The following is an 8,513-nucleotide window of genomic DNA, read 5'->3' as shown; positions in this document are numbered from 1 at the left end:
TCAGTTTAGGGTTTAAAACCCTAATGCTGACAAAAAGAAAAATTCAGTTTAGGGTTTAAAACCCTAATGCTGATTGCATGGAAAAACTCAGTTTATGGTTTAAAACCCTAATGCTGGCTGAATGGAAAAATTCAGTTTAGGGTTTAAAACCCTGATGTTGACTAAAAGGAAAAATTCAGTTTAGGGTTTAAAACCCTAATGTTTATTGCATGGAAAAACTCAGTTTAGGGTTTAAAACCCTAATGCTGGTTGAATGGAAAAAGTTCAGTTTAGGGTTTAAAACCCTAATGCTGACTAAAGGAAAAATTTAGTTTAGGGTTTAAAACCCTAATGCTGATTGCATGGAAAAACTCAGTTTAGGGTTTAAAACCCTAATGCTGGCTGAATGGGAAAAGTTCAGTTTAGGGTTTAAAACCCTAATGCTGACTAAAGGAAAAATTCAGTTTAGGGTTTAAAACCCTAATGTTGATTGCATGGAAAAGCTTAGTTTAGGGTTTAAAACCCTAATGCTGGCTGAATGGAAAAAAGTTCAGTTTAGGGTTTAAAACCCTAATGCTGACTAAAAGGAAAAATTCAGTTTAGGGTTTAAAACCCTAATGCTGATTGCATGGAAAAACTCAGTTTAGGGTTTAAAACCCTAATGCTGGCTTAATGGAAAAAGTTCAGTTTAGGGTTTAAAACCCTAATGCTGACTAAAGGAAAAATTCAGTTTAGGGTTTAAAACCCTAATGCTGATTGCATGGAAAAGCTCAGTTTAGGGTTTAAAACCCTAATGCTGGCTTAATGGAAAAAGTTCAGTTTAGGGTTTAAAACCCTAATGCTGACTAAAGGAAAAATTCAGTTTAGGGTTTAAAACCCTAATGCTGATTGCATGGAAAAGCTCAGTTTAGGGTTTAAAACCTTAATGCTGGCTGAATGGGAAAAGTTCAGTTTAGGGTTTAAAACCCTAATGCTGGCTGAAAGGAAAATAATTCAGTTAGGGTTTAAAACCCTAGTGCTGATTAAAGGAAAAATTCAGTTTAGGGTTTAAAACCCTAATGCTGACTAAAGGGAAAATTCAGTTTAGGGTTTAAAACCCTAATGCGTACTTGCTGGGGACAAAGTTCGAGAATACTAAGCGACCTCTTTTTTTGAATTTTCTTGTTTTAGTAGAAGATAAAAGGGAGTTTCGTGGAAACTTACCTTTCGAGTGAATTCCTTATTGCCAAAATATTTCTTGTACCCATGTACCTTCTTCTTTGGGCGACACCTTGCTTCTTGCACGGTTGTCTTGGATTACACCTGTTTCAACTTTTCAGACAAAGAACAATTGTTAGTTCGGAAATGACGGTCGGTTTGGTGACCTTGATCGTTCCCGGTTGCTTTGTTGCGTCTTCATTTCTGTTGCGAAATCCTGCCATTGATTTGATTCAAATGGCGAAACTCTTTTGACTGCTCAGGCTTTGTATGTCCAGATTCTGTGATGATTTGCCTCGTAAGGCTCTTTTTTTTTTGTGTGTCCCATCTTGCTTGGAGATTCTCAACGGGGATTTTATTGGGGATACTCTATGGGGATTTGTACAAAAGAAAGCTCTGTGGGGGGGGGGGAATATTTACAAAGTGGATTCTTTGTGTGGATTTTTGTACAATGGGGCATGCTGGGGATTTGTTTCGAAGCGGGCTTTCTAGGCTTGGTTGGGGTAAGCTTGTTGGGGAATTTTTACAAAGGGACTCGCTGGGGATGTGCTGGGGAAATTCCAACGGGGATTTTTTTATTTATATATATATATATATATATATATTGGGGAGACTCTGTGGGGGATTGTACAAGGGGAGACTCTGTGGGGATTCGTCCGAAGGCGGACTTGCTGTGGGAAATTTCTTTTTTTTTTTTTACTTCGAACGCCATCAAACATCATGATTTATCAGGATTGGACAAACGTACCAACGAAACGAGGCGTTTTTCCTTCATGAAACGGAATTCCGTGCAACCAAACCTGCCACCTGCCCTTTCCGGTGTATCTTGAACTCGGGGTTAAAACACAAAAGGGATTCTAAGAGAAACAAAGAAAGGAGAAAACAAATTTCAAGAAGGGAGTGTCCTTTTTGGGACGAGAAAGACTTATCTGAGGAAGATAACGCTGGCTTTAAGTGACATGACATGCTCTTTGGACTAGACGCCTGACCTTCCATGAACTTGCGTTTCCCTGAACCAAAACGGATCTGTGATTCCAAACCGGTGGAACTTTGCCGAAACCTCCTTAGGTGGAGTCACTCTTTCGGCCAACAGCGCCCTTTGCGGGTTTTCGCTGGCTGACCTCTCTTATTTCTCTTCCTGTCATCGCTTGATAGCACTCTTTGTGAGTTTTTGCTAAGCAAGCTCTCTCATTTTGGTCTCTCTACTCCCGTCGCCTCGCGGTGCCCGAAGGTTTTCACCGACGAGACTCTCTCATTTTATCTCTCTCAATTCAGAGGGTGCCGGTCTCCATTTGTGACGCTTATTGGTTTCCCACTATCTTTGGTAATTGATTTGAAAGCTTGTGCTTGGTAAAGAGAGGTAGATGATACTAACTTCTAAACTGCTCGACGTGCCCCGGTTTCAATTTCAGGGTGAATGGGATTTTATTGTTGGTATGACTGAACCTCAGGGAGAGGCTGCCTACGTATCCTTTCGGAATCAAGTCAAACGTAGTTCAAGCCTCAATCAATGTTTTGTTTTTGTTTTTTTTTGTTTTTGTGTTTTTTTTTGTTTTTTTTTTGTTTTTTTTTTTTTTTGTAAGCGGCTCAAAGGCTTGTAGAGAGAATTGGGTAGTGTTTGGGGAGTAGTGGGGAATAAAACCTCCTTCATTTCAAAATGTGTCAAGACTACTGGAGTATAATTCAGACGTAGTATCTCTTGACTGCATCTGCATTTACTGCTGTTTCGGGGTCATTTCCTTCGATATCACCTAAATACAATGCTCCTCTCGGCAATATCTTTCTTATGATGTATGGGCCTTTCCAATTTGGAGCAAATTTCCCTTTTGCTTCCTCATGATGCGGCAGAATATGCCTCAGTACCAGTTGACCTACTTCGAAATTCCTGGGTCGGACCTTCTTGTTGTAAGCACGGGCCATTCTTCGTTGGTACAACTGTCCATGACAAACCGCGGCCATTCGCTTTTCATCAATCAAAGTCAATTGCTCTAACCGAGTCTTGACCCACTCGCTGTCTTCGATTTCCGCTTCGACAATGGTTCGAAGCGAAGGAATTTCTACCTCTGCCGGTATTACAGCCTCAGTCCCATAAACCAAAAGATAAGGAGTCGCTCCTACTGATGTGCCTACCGTAGTGCGATACCCCAACAATGCAAATGGTAACTGCTCATGCCACTGTCGGGAACTTTGGATGGTTTTCCTCAAAATCTTCTTGATGTTTTTATTCGCTGCTTCTACAGCACCATTGGCCTTTGGCCGATAAGGAGTAGAATTCCTATGCGTTATTTTGAATTGCTCGCATACATCTCCCATCAAGTGACTGTTCAAGTTTGCTGCGTTATCTGTAATGATAGTCGCAGGAATACCGAAACGACAGATAAGATTTGAGTGTACAAAATCCACTACAGCTTTTTTAGTGACCGACTTGAGAGTGACAGCCTCTACCCATTTTGTGAAGTAATCGATGGCAACCAGTATGAATCTGTGTCCATTCGAAGCCTTTGGTTCGATTGGTCCAATGACATCCATGCCCCAGGCGACAAATGGCCAAGGTGCAGACATGGGATGCAACTCCGTGGGAGGTGCATGAATCAAATCACCGTGCACCTGACACTGATGACACTTCCGAACGAAGCTAAAGCAATCCTTTTCCATGGTTATCTAGTAATAACCTGCTCGAAGGATTTTCTTCGCTAAAACATACCCTTTCATGTGAGGTCCGCACACACCTGCGTGTACTTCGTGCATGATCTTCCTCGCCTCCTCGATATCAACATATCTTAGGAGATTGAGGTCCAGGGTCCTCTTATATAACAATTCCCCGCTCAGAAAGAAACCACTTGCATGTCGCCTAATGGTCCTCTTTTGATCTCCAGTAGCATGCTCGGGGTATTCTTGTGTCTTCAGGAACCTCTTGATGTCATGGTACCAAGGCTGCGTATTTGATCCCGCCTCGATTACGTTGCAGTAACCGTGTCTTTCCTTGATTTGGATTTCCAAAGGATCGACGTGGGCGTTGCCCGGGTAGGGTAGCATTGAAGCCAAAGTAGCAAGTGCATCTGCCAGTTCATTGTGACACCTCGGGATATACCTGAACTCTATTGATGTAAAGCGCTTGCCGAGGTCCTCCACATGCTGTCGGTAAGGGATAAGTTTGACATCCCGAGTTTCCCACTCGCCTTGGGCTTGCCGGATAATCAAGTCAGAATCTCCCATAATCAGTAAGTCTTCGACATCCTGATCGATTGCCATATGCATGCCCATTATGCAGTCTTCATACTCAGCTGTATTATTTGTGCAAAAGAAACGAAGTCTAGCTGTGGCGGGATAATGCTGACCAGAAGGCGAGATCAGAATTTCAGAATTGCCCCAATCCCTACACATTTGGCATTCACGGCTCCGTCAAAGAACATCTTCCAAACATGAGCGTCCTCCGAGACCACTTCTACAGTGTTCACTTCTTCATCTGGAAAGTAGGTACTCAATGGCTGGTATTCCTCATCGACCGGATTTTCGGCCAAATGATCTGCTAGCGCCTGGGCTTTCATTGCCGTGCGAGTGACATAGACTATGTCGAATTCAGTAAGCAGGATTTGCCACTTGGCCAGTCTCCCAGTAGGCATCGGTTTCTGAAATATATACTTCAAAGGATCCAACCTGCTTATGAGGAAAGTAGTGTGGGCTTGGAGATAATGTCTCAGCTTTTGAGCAACCCACGTCAGAGCGCAACATGTCCTTTCCAGCAGAGTGTATTTGGCCTCGTAGCCGGTGAATTTCTTGCTCAAGTAGTAGATTGCTTGCTCCTTCTTTCCGGTTATGTCGTGTTGCCCGAGGACGCAACCGAAAGAGTTCTCCAAGACTGTCAGATACAAGAAAAGTGGCCTCCCTGGTTCTGGAGGGACCAAGACTGGGGGATTCGAAAGGTATTCTTTGACTTTATCAAAGGCTTCTTGACACTCAGTTGTCCATTTAATCGCCGCATCTTTCCTTAACAGCTTGAATATGGGCTCACACGTGCTTGTCAGCTGGGCAATAAACCGACTGATGTAGTTCAACCTGCCCAACAGACTCATCACGTCTTTCTTTGTTCTCGGGGGAGGCAGATCTCTGATGGATTTTATCTTAGTTGGATCTAGCTCGATACCTCTCCTGCTTACGATGAAGCCCAAAAGTTTGCCCGACGGAACTCCGAAAGCGCATTTGGCTGGGTTCAGCTTCAAGTCATACTTCCTTAATCTCTCGAAGAATTTCCTCAAGTCTTGGATGTGATTATCCTGCGTCCTGGACTTGACTATCACGTCGTCCACGTACACCTCTATTTCCTGATGCATCATGTCATGAAAAATGGCAGTCATGGCCCTCATGTAAGTAGCCCCAGCATTCTTCAAACCAAATGGCATGACCCGATAACAGTAGGTGCCCCAAGGCGTGGTGAAGGCAGTTTTCTCGGCGTCCTCTTCATCCATCAATACCTGATGATACCCAGCGTAACAATCTACGAAAGACTGTATTTCGTGTTTGGCGCAATTATCAACGAGGATGTGGATGTTGGGCAGTGGGAAATTATCTTTGGGACTTGCTCTATTCAAATCTCGGTAATCTACACATACCCGAGTCTTCCCGTCCTTTTTCGGTACTGGAACCACATTTGCCAACCATGTTGTATACTGGACTACCCGAATCACTCCCGTTTTCAGTTGTTTAGTGATCTCCTCTTTAATCTTGTCACTGACCTCAGTTTTGAACTTTCGTTGCTTTTGTTGAACTGGAGGACAATCAGGATGAATCGGCAATTTATGAACCACTAGATCAACACCTAGTCCCGGCATGTCATCATATGACCAAGCAAACACGTCTTTAAATTCAAAAAGAAGTTGAATTATCGCCTCTCGCGTTTTCTTGTCCGTGTGAATGCTTATCTTGGTCTCCCGGATTTCTTCCGGGGTTCCTAAATTTACCGGTTCAGTGTCATTCAGATTTGGCTTAGGTTTATTCTCGAAATGTTCCAACTCTCGGTTTATTTCCCTAAAAGCCTCTTCTTCGTCATATTCTGGTTCTGAGTTCATTAATTCACAGTTAAATAGCTCGTTGTGATCTGGGCGTGAAGTCCGCAAGCATGTCATATTTAAAGCCGCATTATTATAACTGAAAGGAAAGATAAAAGGAAAAATAACAAAAATCAGAACAAAAGAAAGAATGGGAAAGCAATGATGATTTTTTTTTTCATTTTCTTTGGAAAGTTGGAAGACAACAATGTTTACAACTCAGGAATTCAAAACAACAATTGAAAGGAAGAAAACGTTCAAGTTATGTCCTGGAGACAACTTGTGACACAGGAAAGGTGGCAGGACAGGTCTACCCGGACTTCCGTCTAGTCGGGAATGGCGTGGCCTCCCAGTTTTGAAGTTTGGCGTTCGGCCCCACGTACATCATCTCAGCAGTGCTTGTGCCTTCACCTGGTTAAACCATGTGGACCTCGTAGAGCATTTCTCTCATCGCCCCACATATCTCCTCGATTTACTCAGCTGTGAAGACCTCATCATCTTCTTCTTCGACGTACCTTGGCCTGATGAAGGTTTCATACAAATCCGGCAATGGTTGAGGTAACTTCCAAACCTCATTTCTCCTTTTCTTTGCCCACTCTTCGTCTGCTGGAGTAGGTTTGAAGCCTAGTCCAAAGGGTTTCTTGGTGACTGGCAAGGTAATGGGTTCTGTTATTTCCTGAAGGGTTCGTCCAAGCCCTTTTCCTGGCCTAAATCCGTGCCGGATCATCTCTTTGGCCACCATAACCGAGGCGTTAGACAAGAAAGGCTGGGGGCAGGGTATTCCCTCTTCGTGCTGCTCTGCCAGTACAATTTCGAAAGCTTGATAGACCGTATGTTCGCTCCCTTCTCTTGGTTCAAGATATGGGATAGATGGGTCCCGATAAATAGAATGCTCATCTTCTCCGTGGACCACGATCTCTCGGTCTTCGTACTCGAACATCACCATCTGGTGAAGAGTGGAAGGCACAGCTCCTGCCGCATGGATCCAAGGTCTGCCGAGGAGAAAATTGTAGGATGTGTCCATGTCGAGCACCTGGAAGGTTATTTCAAACTCGACTGGTCCTATGACCAACAACAGGTCTATTTCCCCCATGGTATCTCTCTTGACGCCGTCGAAGGCTCTTACGCAGACATTGTTGGGTCGGATTCTTCCGGTCCCAATTTCCATTCTTTATAGCGTGGGGAGCGGGCAAATGTCGACACCTGATCCCCCATCCAACATTACCCGCTTGACATAGTAGTCCTCGCATTTAACTGTTAGATGCAAGGCCTTGTTGTGTGCCGCTCCTTCCGGGGGTAAATCATTCTTGTTGAAAGAGATTTGGTTAATGGCGAAGAATCTTTCTGTCATCCGCTCTAGTTGTTCCACTGAGGTTTCAACTGGCACATATGCTTCATTCAAGGTCTTCAGTAAGATCTTTTGATGCTCGGTCGACCTCATCAACAATGACAGCATGGACACTTGCTCGGGGTACTTGCGCAGTTGATCTATCACTTCGTAATCCGGCATTTTCATTTGTTGGAAGAACACTTCCGCTTCTTCAACGCTTACTGGCTTCTTTGGTGGGAAGCGCCTTTGTGTGGCGTTGTTCAGCTCTTGGGTATTTGAATACCTTCCAATGAAAGTATTTTCTGGAAGTTCTCCCATGACCTCTTTACCTTTGTACATTACCAAAGTCTTTTGATAATTCCACGACACTGTGGACGGGTTGGTCATTGGCTTTTGTGGCACGCGTCCGATAACCACTGGCTCATTCAGCCGAGGTGGTTGAATCGTTCCCCGGACCACATAGGCCCCTTTTGGCACGTACATAGGTTTTGTCTTTTTGATCCCGAAGTTCTGCGTCTTCTCAGCTCGACCTCGTGGTATGTAAATAACTCCACCCTTTACCGGTACCACTTTCTTCTCCACCTTCTTTTTTAGGCTCTTTCTTTATAGCTTTGGCCTCCTCCCCCTTTTCTGGTTTCTGGTCTGTCTCGGGCCTCTTCCCCGTGTCGACAATGGCAATTATGGCTTTCAGAGCAGGGTCGAATTGTTTGTCTTCGCAAATCATTCCGATCAGCGACCCATCATTGTGAGCAGGTAATGGATTGTTAGTTACATTCGGGATCTCCTCGTCCCTTAGCACTATTTTCCCTTGCTCTATCAAATTCTCGACCACTCTTTTCAACGACCAGCAGTCATTTGTATCATGTCCCTCGGCCCCTGAATGATAGGCGCATCTGACTCCAGCTTTGTAAGAAGGTGACGTCGGGTTTTGCCTTGTTTGAGGGATTGGTTGCAAGAAACCC

The sequence above is a fragment of the Nicotiana sylvestris genome, chromosome 7 (assembly GCF_000393655.2).
Source record: "Nicotiana sylvestris chromosome 7, ASM39365v2, whole genome shotgun sequence".
Taxonomy (NCBI): domain Eukaryota; kingdom Viridiplantae; phylum Streptophyta; class Magnoliopsida; order Solanales; family Solanaceae; genus Nicotiana; species Nicotiana sylvestris.
Note: the sequence above shows the minus strand (reverse complement) of the source record.